This window comes from Bacillus rossius, chromosome 1 (genome assembly GCF_032445375.1).
Source record: "Bacillus rossius redtenbacheri isolate Brsri chromosome 1, Brsri_v3, whole genome shotgun sequence".
Taxonomy (NCBI): Eukaryota; Metazoa; Arthropoda; class Insecta; order Phasmatodea; family Bacillidae; genus Bacillus; species Bacillus rossius.
In genome coordinates, this window is record NC_086330.1 from 178,091,621 (window position 1) to 178,110,883 (window position 19,263).

Genomic DNA, 19,263 nt, shown 5'->3' on the forward strand with positions numbered 1-19,263 from the left:
TAGATTAAGCGCGAAATTCCAACAAGTAATGCCTTCGGCATGTCGGTTAGTCTACATACATCGTGACTTTAAAACCGGTGGATGTAGAAATGATTTTATGAAATCTAGGTTGTTTACCTTGTTTGTTATGTGCTAATTCACACAATTTTATGTTTTCATACAGTGTGATATATAAAACTTATTTATTTAAAACCAAAAGTGACATTTCAGTACAGTGATAAATTTACCGTGAAATACAAACAAGCTAATTGTTTAAGTTTTATCAAAAAGAAGCCGAATGTGTTGTGTATAAATGCATTCCGAGATGTAAAAATTACAGTAAGTGATTAATCATACATTACCGTACGTGTGGTACGATATTTGACATATATATATTTAAGTGCCTAGACGCGCGAGAGTAACAAGCACCTAATCAGTTACGTGAATATGAGATGCTGTGATATGCAATGCAACCAGTCACGAAATCTATTCGCGAAATTCAGACGTCTCTAATTATAAGCCGTTATACTAGTTAAATGCATCAAACAGAAGTCATCATGCACAATTCAACGCAAACTAAACATAAAAACCGATGCATGTTTAAAATTTCACGTTTGATCTTGTTTACAATGATGTTGCTGACGTCAGTATTTTTTACGCTTATTGGCGCAAGTTTTGTTATGTTTCTGTGAAATCCGTACTCTGTAGAACGAGCTGACGGAGTACCGTAAATGGTCGTCTTGCGTTTACGAGATGCGTTTCGGTTTGATTACGTTTCCGTGTCATTACATAACGGGCTTTAATGATAACAAGGTTTACTGTCACTGGCCATGAAGGCGTACTGAGAGTAGGGAGGCAGACGTGTGAGATAAACAAAATTGTAAGTGAACAGGGAAAAATAAGGTAACGTTAATAAAAATTAATTATAAATAATTCAATATGATTACTAATTATCTAATTGAACATAGAAGTTGTTGATGCAAGTTTCTTTCAGCTGGCACAAGGAACTTGAACGACAGCACTGATACACTCTGCACTTCCATGGTTCAGTGGTCAGAAAGAGGCAGGTAACAATACACTGCCCCCTTTCCTGATCTTGAAGAGAGATAAGCGGCTTAGCGCGGTCTCGCCAGTCGCCACCACGAGCAGGTAGTAACTGGTTCAGGGAAGTTCCCGCTGCTCAATCCTTAGCAGCACTGTTCAGGGCTCTTCAGCGCGTATTATTTTTAAACGGCTGCGTGTAAAATTCGAAAAACAACGCGAAATTGGACTTTTAACTAACCTTCGATTAGAGTTTCCAGGCAGTGCACAGACATATGTTAGGTATCAAACGATGCAGTATTCTTTCTACTGTATAATAGTTTAACTTACATTTTGATTCGTCGAATACGAACTTATGTGGAAATAGTTTCACAGACGTCTGCACTCGCTACGTGTGAAAAATTGGTAATATTAACTGATCTTCGTTTGGCTTTCCCAGATATAGCTCCGACATATTTTAGCCTTAACAAATATCCATGGTGCTTTGTCTCTATAAGGGCTTCATCCCATCTCTCTACAATATGTTAGTAACGTGTAAGAGGCGATTTCATAAAAGACTGCACTTCTGCATTATGCAGATATTTATAATTTAATTATTTTATGATAGAATTTATGCACCTATTAACACGAAATTTTATTTTAGTAAACAAGAAGGTTACATGCATATATAGTCAACGCGTCAGACACGAGACTTTTTAAAATTCTGTATAAAACTGCTTTAAATTATTAAAACTTAATGTTTAATATCTCAATTAAAATGTTATGAAAAATTTCGAAACTACGTACAGACAACAACAGTAGCTAAATAAAACTTTTGTTAAAATTTCATTCCAATCTGCAGAAAAAATTTTTACTATCGCTCACTCTTAAGAAAACATGGCGTCAAGGTGCTGGAAAAGGCCGTTTGTGCTCGGTAACGGCAAGACGAAGAAGAACATTGAACATGGTACTCGTAGAGAGTACTTTTTGAAACCACATAAGAATCGATTATTACTGGAGCATAAATTCTATTACAAAAAAAAAAAGATTGACTTATAATTCCTGAAATATACCTTCACATATTTACTAAAATCATTAAATTGTGCATATTATTCATAATAGATTTAAAAATACATTGACACAATAAAAAAAAACTTGATGTGTTCAAACATTTAAATTACACATAATTATAATTAACAATTAGAACTTTGTTCAGAATTAACTTTTGAATATTTAAATGACATATTAAAATTAACAAATACCAATATTGAATAATGAAAACGTGTGGAAACCAGTTCGCCATTAAAATAAAAGAAAATAATAATAATTAAATAAGTTGAGCAAGTGCCACCACACATTACAACGGCACAGTGGTCGTTCCAGCGACGCCTTGTTAAAGGTTATTACCTAGAAATAAAAATATTATTAAGAAACTTGCATTTCTACCAGTATGTACTTCATTAAGCAGTAGTAATTAGAAATAAAACTTGAACGTTCAAACAAAGTGCTACATATGCAAAGCCAGACCCCAGACCGAAAAACATAAGTATTGTTTAGTAGTTTTTAAAATAAAGGATTAATTTTAAAGCTCTTTGCGCATTTTTATGCCACACAGTTTATTCCACGAACGAGTGCAATTTTTTATAGGTAACTTTATCGTCGTTTTTATTTATTGGAAAGAGGAATATGCTTCCAGAATTTTCGAGAAATATCCTGGTGAAAGGTTTGCTAACATATTTCTGTGGTGAAAGAAATTAGACTCCGTACTTTATTTTATTGAATGTAATAATTGTGTGGTGCTTGTCAGATGCCACTTGTAGATGTACCCGTGACTCCTCTGAGACTTTCAAAGTAAAGCGAAGCAAAAACTTTGCAGGAATCAAACTGAGTAAAATGCTACTTTGCTTCAAGATGTAAGTGTCCAAACCGGTTCAAGGCTCCCTTTCCATTGGGCCACTGTTGCCAGTATAAAAATTGATTTGAAGGAAGCGAATGTATTGTTTGTGTTGTTGCTGCACCGGAAGAAATGCCGTAAAAATAGAACTAACCGTATTCATCCGATCTTATGCGACGGATCTACAGAAGGCAAATATACAAGATTTTTTTAACAATATTTTATTTTGTTGCAGTCATGTCCTAGATTGCAATTTTCTCCTGCACTTAGAAAATAAAAGTTGCGTATGGAAACTTGATTCCACCATCGCTCGAAGAAATGGCTGTATTGCAGAAGTGGATTGAACCAACGCGCCAGTGTGCACACTGCCGTAGATCGCAGCGCGCTAGTCGGAATGCGTGGGAAATAGCTGAGCCGCGCCCCTCTCGGTGTGAATAGTTCCGTGTGGCATGTTACCACGGCTTGGTGCGTTGCTAATGGTTCGTTCCCCCTGATCTGCAACGAACGCATGTTTACCCCAACACCAAGTCGTGATTCGAAGCCGTTGCCTGGGAGACGTGACTGTTTGCTTTGCCTGTCAAACCTCGTAAGACAGGACGGCGGATGTTTTCGTCGTGATTGATACCTATATATTTTTTGACTCCCGCGGTTTGTTAAAATATAAAGGTTGGTTCACGGTGGAAAAAGGGAAACTCCTATAACTCCTATAACATTTACACCAGATACTCCAGCGTAGTGGGTGTTATGTCCGTGTACGTCTCGTGTAGGAGCAGGTGTTGCGTTTTTAATCGTGCGGCAAATTGCGAAATGTATCGCACGTAAACATGGCGTTGGTGACGTGAAAGAAAAGTGTTTCGAGTGTAATTAATGTAATACGAAATAAGTGCATTAAGCATAAAGGATATTGTATTTTGCACTCGTATTGACGCGACGAGCGTGAACCGGTTTTAAGGATGTGTGGCTTGCTGGCGAGGAAGCGTACTTGTAAAAGAGACGGGTTGGGTTTACTCCTGAGTATTTTTACTGTAAATTTACTAAGAACACTGTTAAGAATTATAAAGGGATATTCGTTATTTACAAGTTTCTTCAATTTTTTTTTTTTAATTTCTACATCTACAACACTTCTTCACTCCGCGAGCATTGTTACCTTGTTTACAACGGAACACAACTCGGAAGATGGAATACGGCGTAGTTTCTACGATGATCAATTTATCTGCGACTACGAAGATCACGTAATTTATTTGTGGGACTGATTTCGTTTCAGATTTATTGTCGTATCTATCACTGTAGTTCGAAAGCTTGCCCTTCTCTCCTTTCCTCAGTTTCCCTGGCGCGATGTCCGCGTGTTCCGTGTGACCCCGGGCAGACAGTCGTCGCGCCCCTCCACCCTTTCTTTCTTCCTTCCTCTTCCGCGACACTGAGTGGCTCACCCCCCCCCCCCCCCCCTCAATCTTGCCTCGCGTCACCCTTGTGTTCGTATTACAACTTTGAGCCATCGCGAACCCTTCATTGCTGATTGCCGCCGGGGAGCAAGAAAGTCGTGACTAATGGCGGATCAGCCTCACTGTATATTCCATTCCGGATAAACGGAACATTTTGATGTGTAAACATTCTTTCTCTCGGTATACGACATTTGGTAGAGTAATTTAGTGAAAATGGAACAAACGTTAGTGAACTGAAATGTGACACAAAGTTGGTGGCCCCACGTGTAGCAACAAAACCCGTATGTAGTCACTTTCGTAAACATTAGGGTACATGCCAAACACATTGGCGTGCCAAGTAAAACTTTATGATAGTGGAACTACCTTGGACTACATTTGGTAAACTAAAATATTAATAGTAAAATGTAATCTGAAGTTTTAAAATGCCTAAGAAAACTGGCATTATAATGATTTTAATACATATTCTCCTTCCAATATGTAAACGGGCTCTAGCGCAACTGTAAAAAACGCGCTTGTTATCCTCAAGGGACGAGTTCATTCTCGTCCCTGGGAATATATATTGTTACGAAGGTGAGCAAGGCCACGTCACGCGCAGGAGCAGAGGTAGCTGGGCTGCATCACATGCCGCCGTAACATGAGATGTGCCGTGCGCACCTGGGTCGCAGCTTTACCTCCGTCCAGCCCTCCACTCCCCCCGCGCGGCACTGTTAGTTTGACATCCGAAACCTGCCAGCTGCGGAGTTACGCGAGCCGCCGACACGTGTTTTCGAGAGATTTCTGCCGTCGGGACGGGTCGGAATAACGCGACTGGCCCCGGCCGCTCTCGTGAGTTCTGGAATTGCGCCGGGGCCTATATATATGCCCGAGGATGTCAGGGCAGCGAGTAAGTGGAGTTCAGAGAGAGAGTTCAGGCGGCAGCCTTCCCGCGGCGGAGCTTCCGGGTGATAGTGCCGCGGGTGCGGCAGAGTGGCGAAGTCCTTGGACGAAGGTTCCAGGGCAGGGAGTGAGTGAGTGAGTGAGTGAGTGGGTGCGGCGAAGTTCCGAGCGAGGCGTCGAGTGGGATCTCGGTGAAGGGGAAGTGCGACGGCGGCGGCGGAGTGCGGCGACGGAGTCCTGCGATGGAGGACAACGAGGGGTGCTGCGGCGAGAGTTGCGCCAGAGGTGCAGCCCAGCGAGGCGTGTGAATTGTGAGAAACGAGTGACTGGAGGAAGCAACATTTTGAAGTACAGTTGATTAATGGCATTTTTAGATTATTAGCTAGTAATGTAAATAGTGGCAATAAATAAAATTGTGTGTGATTAAAATCTTTAATTAGGCTATCCTTTACGAACCCGCAGTAAATCGTAACTATATATATGTATGTATATACACACACACACACATATATATACACACACATACATATATACACACCTACACTCACAAATAACAATATCTAATAACAATAATATTTAATCAGCTTAATAAGGTTGTTTGTTTTTTAGGAAGCATTTACAGACCGATTTCAGTAGTTTTAGAAAAAAATAAACGTACAAAAATATTTTTAAATGAATTTTAAAATGTGTCGGGTTAATGATTTTTTAATGCCATCAAAGTTTCTTCTAACGGTTGCGGAAACTTTATAGTATTAATAGTTTAGTACATTTTAACAAGATAAGTAGTATTCCTTGTCGAAAATGAGGTCGAAAGCCAGGGTTTTATCGGTGCAGTTTCTAATAATTTATAATATCCAGTTTTTTACGTGCTGCTTTTAGAGATGAGCGGTATTTAAGATAACCGGTATGCAACGGCTATGAAACAAGAACCGTTTTGTTACGTTGCTGGGTCTCTGATAACCGGTTATCGAAGAAAGAGAACCTAATTCTCAACTGTGCGGTAGGGCACATCGCCCTATATAGTGAGTAAAAATACTGTATCTTTAACTCTTAGATTGTCGATAGGTATCGTGATACATGCATTTCATTGGCAAAAGACCAGCTCTTGCTATCAATAGTATCGATTCTCAAACAGCAACAATTATTTTCTGAACGAAACTGTCTATACCGTGCTTTCTTTTCACACAGTTCTCGGTTATAAGATAATAGTTTAGCAGTTGATATTTTAAAGTTCAACTAATTAGGCAGTTTTTAAGTTCTTCAAGTAATAGCAAATCTTCAGAGTAACGTTTTATACCAGAGTTATCTGCTCGCGATCAACGTAAACAGCACTGTGCTCGCGATCTACAAAAACCGTTCTGTTCTCGCGATCAACATTTCAACCAATTCTCAGTTAAAGGTTGTTTCATTTGTGCGTCAATATGCTATCGCGCCTGCACGTCAAAAGTTAAGCGGAATATGAGTAAATTATATAAAATGTGTAATTGATTCAGTAGAAATTTCTTCGTAATTATGCAAATAAATATGGCGCTTGAATCAAACTATATATAATTTTATCTCCTTTTACGACAAAATATTTTCTTTTGAATTATAAAAAGGAAAATTACAATGCCAGTAATAAAATTACGTCATACTTTTTATGGCCGGAATAAAATTTTGCTCGCTCTTTGCAATTGGAATAGTGAATGAAAAACGCGAATCATCAAAATATTCAGTTATTCAATCTTAATCAAAACTGTTATAAATGGCATTGGTAAATAACCATTTCGCTCATCCCTAGCCGTGAGATTCCATTTCCCTGCCAATTGCATCACGTCCTGCTACAACTTACTAATTTACACGTCCTTAATCTCGATGTGGACAAGGCTGGCCCAGCTGGCTAGCCACGAGCTTCTGTCGGGCGGGCACGGAAAGGGCGCCTGGGTTAGGGGTCGAGCACACTGCCACATAATTAGATACGGCAGGAAGGAAGCATGCGGTGAAGAGGCCCGCCCACTGCGTTGCTGCGTCTTTGAAGTCTGTTTATCGAAGTGAAACTTTTTAACTTCTTTACAGTAAGCCGAGGCGATGACGTCATTAGGGTGTAACAAAAGTGCAACGATCAGTAGTGGTTTTGTCGATGGTTGAGAGAAGGTGGCTCAGTATAGGTTCTCACACACCGGAGCGGTGGCGGTGGCGGTGGCGGTAAAACGCGACGTATGTAGGTAATGAAACGGACATGTTCAGACCAGCCGCGAACACACGAGCGCTGACGCGGCCTGTGCTGCGTTCACCCCGCGGTGGCGGCCAGAACGCAGCAGGTTGCGTTAGCCCGTAGGCCGCCTAGTGTTTTAAGTGCAAAATTGGTGTATTGGTGTGATATCACACAATGAAAAGTGCAACAGAAAAACTTATCGAAGCAGTGAAGGCAAACATTGTGTTATATGATATGTCAGATCCTGAGTACAAGAATATCAGATGAAAAGATGTGGTTTGGATTGAAATCGGCAAAACGCTAGGAATAGATGGTACGGTTGCTGCTCATCTTCGATTACAGCTGCAAGAAGTAATGTTTCCTCTACTAGGTCTGGCCGGTCCATTTATGCGCAATACAGAGACTCCGCCACCGCCACCGCCACCGCTACCGCCACCGCTACCGCTACCGCCACCGCTACCGCCACCGCTACCGCTACCGCCACCGCTACCGCTACCGCCACCGCCACCGCCACCGCTACCGCCACCGCTACCGCCACCGCCACCGCTACCGCCACCGCTACCGCTACCGCGCCCTTAATACAATAGGTGCATACTTGCGTAGGTTCTTATACATTGTTTTACCTCTATTATTGAAGTTCACTTTTAACTCGCGTAGCGACCACGCATCCCTGTTGTTTTTTTCTCTCTGCAAAACCTGTAATGAAATATGTACAAGCTCTGTATGCGTAAGAAAATAGCACGCAATTTTGTTTACAGAGAGGTGTGATTGTTCCAAGACGTCAACATTCCTACATGGCCAAGAACGGCTTTTGTAGGCTGTACCACAAAGCTTGTACCACATAATTTGAACACATGCAAAATTAGTCTAGTTACTTGTGTTGAACTTTACTACAGGCATGCCGTCAATAAAATATTAGGGTCCTCACTCAACCTCGTGGACTGTTAGAAATTGCATTAAATTTACTGAATTTTCACCTCAAATGAATACAGATTTCTTCGTAATTCCAGATAACTCTACGTTTGTAGGAACTACGCTGTGTTCTGACTTAGAGTTCGGTTTTCTGTTGTAAACAAGGTAAATGATTTGAAAGTAATGTGTTTTTTTTCTGAGGTGTCTCTTTTTTTTTAATTTACCATAAAATTGTTAGGTCATGTTCAGTGTACGTCTAAACTTTGATCTCTGGATGATTCATGGACAGTACTTGTAAGTTTACTACACGCATGTGAAGTGGCGTGAGCGAGCGACGCGATTCTTGACGCTTCCGGCGTCGGGTCGGCCCGGGATGACGTAACTTGTTACAGCTGCTCTCGTCGATTCGAGAAGGGTGGCACAGACTACTTAAGCAGCGACGCCGGCCTCTGCAGCAGTTTTTGGCGGCGGAGTTCCTTGTCGGTGAGTGCCGCGCGTGTGGCGAGAGATTGGCGACAAAGTTCCGCGGGGTGTGCCGCGTGAGTTCCACGACGAGTTCCGCGAGGAATGCGGCCCAGTGAGGAGTGCGGACTGTGGAACTTGACAGACACTGAGTAACTTGAGAATAAATATGTGGAGTAATTTGTGATTAGGCATTTTTAAATAAGATTATTTATTAATTATTTAAATGTTAGTAAAAAGTTAAACTGTGAAATAAAAACATAATTGGGCTATCCCTTACGAACACAGCAGTTCTCCCACACATTAGTAAGTCGTAAAAGTATGTATAGGACGAGTAGTTTGTTTTGATGTGTGATGAATGAAATACCCGGCAAGGAATTTAAATGTATTCAAATTAGCAAAAATTCACCATTTGTGCTTTTAACACTAACGTGGTTTGCGAGCGTTTGGATAAAAGTCTTGTTCAGCAGTCGACGCATGCTTATAGCCTGTCTCATGTAACTTGTAGTACCCATTTCCCAACTGCCACTTGCGAATCATTACACGATGTTTGTTTACGAACAATGACAACAACGTGAAGTTGTTTACGAGCACTGTTGACAGAACAACAGTGGCAGAATGACACGTATTCTATTGCGACGACTTTTCAGGACTGTCAAATTCGTGACAAGTTACATGGCACGAGCTATAAGTAAAGTTGCACGTCGAGTGAAAGTGAGTGTCCAGGCGTGTTCGTTTGGACGTGAAGCTTGTAAAGGGGAAGGGGGTGTCGGCCGCTTGACGTCAGCAGAAGTACAGGCGAGGATACGTATCGATCAGCTGGGTCGGGCGGGCTATACATAGCGCGGGCAGCGTCGGCCGAGGCCACCTCTAACTCAGGACACGCGGTCCTCTTTCTCGTACAACAGTGTGCACATCTCAACTCGCGTGTACAGTGGCCCTACGATGTATGAGACCTAGTCACAGTCCAAAATATTCTTGAACAACAAATGCTAAGCTAGTTGGTATTTTCAGCAGAAAAGTTAGGTAACTTCGTGCATTTAAAAAGAAAATATTTGTAAATTTAAAGGTAACGCCTTGCTCTTGTTTTGGGGTGATAAATTTCGCCAAAGATTTCAGATATATTGATCCTACTGTATTCTAGCCATTAGTGCGATATAGAAACGGTCCTAATTTTCAATACCTTTCTTTGTTCAAGGCTAGTGCAAACAAACAGAAAATTATTCATAGAATTCTTACAGAATAAAAGAGGCGTGAGTACTTAGGCTATGTACGCGCGTTTGATGTTACTCTAACTTGGCGTAGTAAAAAGCTAACTTTAATTATGCATGCAAATAATTAATAGCAATAAAACAATTGGAGTGATGTTATAAGTACTGTTAGTAAAGCATAAATTCGATCCAATTAAAATGTTTAATAAGTACTCAGTATTCCATATTAATATAAACATTTATATAAAATAAATTATTTAATTTAGTAAAATAATTGAGATAAATTTTAATAAATTAATCACTAAGTATGCTGAATATTTTTTCTAATTTAGTAATTTAATTATTTATTTAATAATAATGTAATAATTTATAATGCAAATAAATTATACATACTGGAACATAACTTCACTTAATATAAATACACTTGGAAAAGTTTATAAACACAATTTATGTCAAATATTTACAGTAAATAAATGTTTTTAATAATGTGGACCAGTATTCAGTATCAGTAACTAAAGTGTATGATATAAAGCACATATATAATTTTTATTTCTATGTAGCTTTTTTTCATCTTGTAAAAATTTCGTAGCATGTTGCGCGCAAAAGTAGTATAGAAAAGGGGCTCCTGAAACAGGGTCCAGGGTGAGGAGCGAGGAGCTGACCGAGCTCTGACGTCACGTCCCTCTGTGACTTAACGGCCGCCATCTTGATTGAGTGTAACGGGACACAGCGTAACGGGACAAGTACGACATTGACATTAACATTTGACCCTCAAAATTCGCCAAAATTGGGCAAAATTTGCCCAAAAGTCCTCAAAAATCGCCAAAATTTCCATGTCTTAGGAAAAAAATTCCGCCAAAAAATCTCAAAAAATTCCACAATTCAAAAATTAGGATTTCGAAAATCCTCAAAAGTCGTTTTGCCCTAGAAAAAACCCAAATTCCTAAAAACGGCTTAAGCATCCATGTCTACAGCCTCCAGTAAGCCATTTCTAGGAATAAGGATACCATGACCGCCATATTGGATTATGTCGTCACCGTTGCAATTTCCGTTGCGGCCGCCATCTTTAAAATCTTTATTTACTATCCGATTTTAAGGGAAAAAATTTTAAAATTTATAAAAAAATTCAATTAATAAAATTTAAATAAAAAATTATCAAAAAACATACATTAACGACATGGAGCTCGGAGTCCTCGGTTCGAACCTGGTGAGGGCAAAAAAAAAAAAAATGGTGACCGATCCAACCTTCACAGTGGTGCTGGCATACTGACTCCCACCACTTTTTTTCAAAGCATATATATCGTCACCTAGTATGACGTCATGTCCGCCATCTTGTCTTCGATGCTGGAAGCCATCATCATCATTGTATCCTCGGCGAGAGTGCGCTGATGACATGTTAGTTTAATTCTTATCCGCTAGAGTGCAGTAATCATTTATTACTGTGACACCCGCCATCTTGAAAATCCGTAATTATTTAGCTAGAAATTCGGGAAAAGTTCCAAAATTCATCAAAAAAATCACTCATTAACTTACATATTAATTCGATCCGCTCCTGTCCTCGGTTCGATACTCGATCGATGCAATAATGTTTAATTTTATGAAAAAAATAATAATTTCAATAAACCACGTTCAACATTCTTAAAGAGATTTTAAATTCTCTACTACCATAATCCTATCAGACATCAAGACCGCCATATTGTAAATTCGTAATTTCAATGCTAGAGATTCGGGAAAAAGTTCAAAATTCATTAAATAAATTTGTAATCTATATACCGATTGATTAGATCGACTAAGGTCCTTGGTTCGATCCATGGCCGATACAAAACAACTTTAATTTAAGTACCAGAAAAGTGTAAGGTTCGATAAATAAAACACCACAAAGTCTTTTACAAACATAATATTTATTACACAATTTTTATCCTACTACAGAATCACTTGCGAAAGCCAGCAATCTTATTAACATTTAGCCCTGCATAGACGTGCAACGACTACTTCATAGCTCCAACAGCTCCAAATGGCTCCAACAGCTCCAAAAAGGCTCCAAATGCTCCAACAGCCTCCAAATGGCTCCAACAGCTCCAAAAAGGCTCCAAATGCTCCAACAGCCTCCAAATGCTTAACACACAGCTCCAAATGCTCCAAATGGCCCCAACAGCTCCAAATGGCTCCAAATGCTCCAAAAGGCTCCAAATGCTCCAACAGCCTCCAAATGCTTAACACAGCTCCAACAGCCTCCAAATGCTTAACACACAGCTCCAAATGCTCCAGATGACTTCAACTGCACCAAATGGCTCCAAATGCTCAAAAATATTCCAAATGCTCCAACAGCCTCCAAATGCTTAACACACAGCTCCAAATGCTGCAAATGGAACCATCAGCTCCAAATGACTCCAATAGCTCCAAAAAGGCTCCAAATGCTCCAACAGCCTCCAAATGTTACAATAGCCTCCAAAGGCTCCAATTGGCTCCAACAGCTCCAAAAGGCTCCAAATGCTTCAAAATGCTCCAAATGCTCCAACAGCACCATCTTCAATTGGTTCCAACTGATTCCAATTACTTTTTTATCGAACTTGGCATGATTACTGACATGACTTTATTAGTATACATTTTGACTGGAAGTGGTAACGTTTTTTACACCTTACAGTTATAAGTTTTAATTAGAAATCAGATTTCGATAAATGGTAGATACCATCTGGAAAGAAAATATATTAATTCATCTTCAAGTTTATACACATACATTTAATTTAAGCCATTATTGTATGTAGCCAGCTTCCCTCATTTCTTTGAGTATGAAGGATATTTCTTTAATGTTCGAATAGTTTCCTGCACAAAGCGATCCATGTAGTAGTCGTAGCCTGTCAACCAATATGTTAGGATCTTCCCATGAGGTATAATCAATCTCTTCTGCTGCGTTCATCATCCTTGCATGTTTATAATAAATATTATCTCTGGTGTCTATCGTTTCAACACCAACCACGAGGTCACTTTCGTCATCTTGCCAGTGATTATCACAAGCTTGATCAGGATAATTTATTTTATTACGACGTTTCCATCGTTTTGGTCTCAAGCCACCATCACAGTCTTCGCTCTTGCATGCTTTTGGTGCTTCAGCACAGTACTCTATCATGTCAGCCTTAGATGTGTCAGCACAGTCTTCGTTCATGCCAGCTTCTAATGTGTCACCACAGTCTTCAATCATGTCAGCATCACAAACTTGATCAGGATAATTTATTTTATTACGTCGTTTCCATCGTTTTGGTCTCAGACCGCCATCACAGTCTTCGATCTTGCCTGCTTTAGGTGCTTCAGTACAGTACTCAATCATGTCAGCCTCAGATGTGTCACCACATTCTTCAATCATGCCCGCTTCAGATGAGTCATCAAAGTCTTCGTCCTTGTAAGCTTCAGGTGGTTCTCCATCTTTCACATTTTCATGGAGATGACTAGATATTGGAGTAAATATCTTTTCATTTCTAATGTGGTTACAACTTCCTTCGTTTGTTTTAAATTTTAAATTATCATCTTGAACTAGATCAGTAATTTTAGCATTAGCTTTTTCGCCTTCGTTCCTCTTCCGCGATGTTGTAGCCCAGTCTTCGTTATCTTTATTCATCTTAATTGTACAGGTCTTGCAATGTCTATCGAAGTAATATCTTCTACCAAAGGATTTCTGACACTGACTGCAATGAAATGGTTTTTGACAAGGACCCAAATACACTCGCTTCTCTCATGTCGTTTAGCATTCTTTCTCAAGGTAAACACCTTGCTACAGTATCTACAGTGATGACGTTTTGATACAGCAACAAATGCCGAATCAGGATTCATATTAGTTACTGAGACTAATGCCAGATGCAAACTAAGAGTTTTAAATTAGATATATTACTTAAATAGAATTTTTTAATTATTTCATCAGCGAGAATTAAGTTATCTAATGCAAAGCAAATTGATGCAAGTAGTTCTGCTTTTCAACATCAGATGTCGCCACATGGTACTTGCAGGTAAATATTATTTAGTTATTTTATGCGGGATGCAGGATGCTCACTAACGATCGCAAAAGAAGGATGGCTTCGCTAGACTCCAAGGAGAAGGAAGTTCGTCCTTCCTGTTAGTGCTTCTTAGATTTCTCAGAGATTATTATTTGACTGAGTAATGATATTTTTTTTTAATTTCCACCTGATAAAAATATTACAAGTGTTGATTAAGTAGCAGAAATTCACTAATTACATGTAACCTTGAATAAAATGACATGCCTCATTAAATAAAAAAATCCTTCATGCAGAGATCAATTTTTCATGTGTAACCAGAAGCACTCGGAGAAAAAAATCATTAGATGTCTAGCCAGGAATAACCAGAAGCACTTGGAGAAAACCATCAAATTATTAACAAGAATAATAAGGAGCACACGGAGAAAACGTAATGACAAGAATAATCAGGAGCACACGGAGAAAACCATACACATATTGAAAAGAATATTCATGAGCAAACAATGACAAGAATAATCGGGAGCACACGGAGAAAACCACCACACGTTTTCTTTGATATCTTAGAATTACAGGGAAAAAAATATTTAATAAATAACAAATATATAATAAAAAATTTAAAATGTAAAAAAAAATACAAAAATACATAAAATTCTGGCTTGTACTAGAACTCTATCTTTGCTCAACAATGATAAGTTCACAAGCTAGCAGAATTTTATGTATTTTTGTAATTTTTTTTACATTTTAAATTTTTTATTATATATTTGTTATTTATTAAATATTTTTTTCCCTGTAATTTTAAGATATCAAAGAAAACGTGTGGTGGTTTTCTCCGTGTGCTCCCGATTATTCTTGTCATTGTTTGCTCATGAATATTCTTTTCAATATGTGTATGGTTTTCTCCGTGTGCTCCTGATTATTCTTGTCATTACGTTTTCTCCGTGTGCTCCTTATTATTCTTGTTAATAATTTGATGGTTTTCTCCAAGTGCTTCTGGTTATTCCTGGCTAGACATCTAATGATTTTTTTCTCCGAGTGCTTCTGGTTACACATGAAAAATTGATCTCTGCATGAAGGATTTTTTTATTTAATGAGGCATGTCATTTTATTCAAGGTTACATGTAATTAGTGAATTTCTGCTACTTAATCAACACTTGTAATATTTTTATCAGGTGGAAATTAAAAAAAAATATCATTACTCAGTCAAATAATAATCTCTGAGAAATCTAAGAAGCACTAACAGGAAGGACGAACTTCCTTCTCCTTGGAGTCTAGCGAAGCCATCCTTCTTTTGCGATCGTTAGTGAGCATCCTGCATCCCGCATAAAATAACTAAATAATATTTACCTGCAAGTAACATGTGGAGACATCTGATGTTGAAAAGCAGAACTACTTGCATCAATTTGCTTTGCATTAGATAACTTAATTCTCGCTGATGAAATAATTAAAAAATTCTATTTAAGTAATATATCTAATTTAAAACTCTTAGTTTGCATCTGGCATTAGTCTCAGTAACTAATATGAATCCTGATTCGGGATTTGTTGCTGTATCAAAACGTCATCACTGTAGATACTGTAGCAAGGTGTTTACCTTGAGAAAGAATGCTAAACGACATGAGAGAAGCGAGTGTATTTGGGTCCTTGTCAAAAACCATTTCATTGCAGTCAGTGTCAGAAATCCTTTGGTAGAAGATATTACTTGGATAGACATTGCAAGACCTGTACAATTAAGATGAATAAAGATAACGAAGACTGGGCTACAACATCGCGGAAGAGGAACGAAGGCGAAAAAGCTAATGCTAAAATTACTGATCTAGTTCAAGATAATAATTTAAAATTTAAAACAAACGAAGGTAGTTGTAACCACATTAGAAATGAAAATATATTTACTCCAATATCTAGTCATCTCCATGAAAATGTGAAAGATGGAGAACCACCTGAAGCTTACAAGGACGAAGACTTTGATGACTCATCTGAAGCGGGCATGATTGAAGAATGTGGTGACACATCTGAGGCTGACATGATTGAGTACTGTACTGATGCACCTAAAGCAGGCAAGATCGAAGACTGTGATGGCGGTCTGAGACCAAAACGATGGAAACGACGTAATAAAATAAATTATCCTGATCAAGTTTGTGATGCTGACATGATTGAAGACTGTGGTGACACATTAGAAGCTGGCATGAACGAAGACTGTGCTGACACATCTAAGGCTGACATGATTGAGTACTGTGCTGAAGCACCAAAAGCATGCAAGAGCGAAGACTGTGATGGTGGCTTGAGACCAAAACGATGGAAACGTCGTAATAAAATAAATTATCCTGATCAAGCTTGTGATAATCACTGGCAAGATGACGAAAGTGACCTCGTGGTTGGTGTTGAAACGATAGACACCAGAGATAATATTTATTATAAACATGCAAGGATGATGAACGCAGCAGAAGAGATTGATTATACCTCATGGGAAGATCCTAACATATTGGTTGACAGGCTACGACTACTACATGGATCGCTTTGTGCAGGAAACTATTCGAACATTAAAGAAATATCCTTCATACTCAAAGAACTGAGGGAAGCTGGCTACATACAATAATGGCTTAAATTAAATGTATGTGTATAAACTTGAAGATGAATTAATATATTTTCTTTCCAGATGGTATCTACCATTTATCGAAATCTGATTTCTAAATAAAACTTATAACTGAAAGGTGTAAAAAAGTTACCACTGCCAGTCTAAATGTATACTAATAAAGTCATGTCAGTAATCATGCCAAGTTCGATAAAAAAGTAATTGGAATCAGTTGGAACCAATTGAAGACGGTGCTGTTGGAGCATTTGGAGCATTTGGAAGCATTTGGAGCCTTTTGGAGCTGTTGGAGCCATTTAGAGCATTTGGAGCCTTTGGAGGCTATTGTAGCATTTGGAGCCTTTTGGAGCATTTGGAGCATTTGGAGCTGTTGGAGCCATTTGGAGCTGTCTTAAGCATTTGGAGGCTGTTGGAGCATTTGGAGCCTTTTTGGAGCTATTGGAGTCATTTGGAGCTATTGGAGTCATTTGGAGCTGTTGGAGCCATTTGGAGCTGTTGGAGCCATTTGGAGCATTTGGAGCTGTGTGTTAAGCATTTGGAGGCTGTTGGAGCTGTGTTAAGCATTTGGAGGCTGTTGGAGCATTTTGAGCCTTTTGGATTATTTGGAGCCATTTGGAGCTGTTGGAGCCATTTGGAGCTGTTGGAGCTGTGTGTTAAGCATTTGGAGGCTTTTGGAGCTGTGTTAAGCATTTGGAGGCTGTTTGGAGCATTTGGAGCCTTTTTGGAGCTATTGGGGCCTTTTGAAGCTTTTGGAGCTGTTGGAGCCATTTGGAGCCATTTGGAATATTTTGGAGCATTTGGAGCCTTTTTGGAGCTGTTGGAGCTAAGAAGTAGTCGTTGCACGTCTATGCAGGGCTAAATGTTTATAAGATTGCTGGCTTTCGCAAGTGTTTCTGTAGTAGGATAGAAATTGTGTAATAAATATTATGTTTGTAAAAGACTTTGTGGTGTTTTATTTATCGAACCTTACACTTTTCTGGTACTTAAATTAAAGTTGTTTTGTATCGGCCAGGGATCGAACCAAGGACCTTAGTCGATATAATCAATCGGTATATAGATTACAAATTCATTTAATGAATTTTGAACTTTTTCCCGAATCTCTAGCATTGAAATTACGAATTTACAATATGACGGTCTTGATGTCTGATAGTAGAGGATTTAAAATCTCTTTAAGAATGTTGAACGTGGTTTATTGAAATTATTTTTTTCATAAAATTAAACATTATTGCATCGATCGAGTATCGAACCGAGGACAGGAGCGGATCGAATCAATATGTAAGTTAATGAGTGATTTTTTTGATGAATTTTGGAACTTTTCCCGAATTTCTAGCTAAATAATTACGGATTTTCAAGATGGCGGGTGTCACAGTAATAAATGATTACTGCACTCTAGCGGATAAGAATTAAACTAACATGTCATCAGCGCACTCTCGCCGACGATACAATGATGATGATGGCTTCCAGCATCGAAGACAAGATGGCGGACATGACGTCATACTAGGTGACGATATATATGCTTTGAAAAAAAGTGGTGGGAGTCAGTATGCCAGCAGCCACTGTGAAGGTTGGATCGGTCACCATTTTTATTTTTTTTTGCCCTCACCAGGTTCGAACCGAGGACTCCGAGCTCCATGTCGTTAATGTATGTTTTTTGATAATTTTTTATTAAAATTTTATTAATTAAATTTTTTTATAAATTTTAAAATTTTTTCCCTTAAAATCGGATAGTAAATAAAGATTTTAAAGATGGCGGCCGTAACGGAAATTGCAACGGTGACGACATAATCCAATATGGCGGTCATGGTATCCTTATTCCTAGAAATGGCTTACTGGAGGCTGTAGACATGGATGCTTAAGGGCAAGCTTCAAGGTCGCGGTTGTGAATCACGGTCACCAGATAGCTCTGGGGTGGAGCTGAGAGCGAGAGATCGCAGACAGAGATAAGACCGTGGCAGCGAGTGAGCAGAAGGGTGGAAGGGGGGCGCCGGCGGGATCAGGTGTTCATCCGGTGTTGCCAGCTCTGTGTCCAACTGAGGAGAACAGCCGCGTGCCTAGCTAGGGGCGGACGGTTAGGCGAGGCACACCCACTCAGCAGAGCTTCAGCACTAGAAGCCCGGTGCCCGGGACAGCCGGAATCTTCATTAGGCATCATATAGAGCAGGATTTTTTTGGAGATGAATTCTGATAATACGACATTGATAACGTTTTTTTTAAATTATAATCCTACAACCAATGGTCAGTTAAACTGAAATCTATTGCATGTCACGTTCAAGGATGACATGCACTTACACGTCCCATAACATAAGCCCCGTCACTCTGGCGGGTTTTCCTACACACACATTTCATTTTATGAACAAACCTATTTTTTTAATTAAAAATATTTTAACTTATCCACATAATGTATGCGAATATTACACTTGTGACCAAAGGTTTGAATTATGTTTATATATAAACATGATTCTATATATAGAGGAAAGTGCCCAAAAGTGGACCCCCATTTTGTTTTTTAATAAAAACACAAAGTAAACTGTAAAAAAATATGTTTTTAAAGCATGAAATATTTACTTTGTTAAGTTGTAAAGCATTTACATGTGTAATTTTGGAAAATATAATTAAAAATTGCTTTAAAAAAATTATTTACCAAACCCTTACACTTTGACGATCTTAAAAATAGTTGCCTAAATCGGACCCCTTGTAAAAACTATT

At 38.9% G+C, this 19,263-nt stretch overlaps 1 protein-coding gene across 11 annotated transcripts in view; it reads left to right on the top strand.

The window, feature by feature from the left end:
- Positions 1-19,263, top strand: part of LOC134527125 (casein kinase I) — a 480,870-nt gene that overhangs the window by 303,311 nt on the left and 158,296 nt on the right. The gene's annotated exons all lie outside the window — the stretch shown is intronic.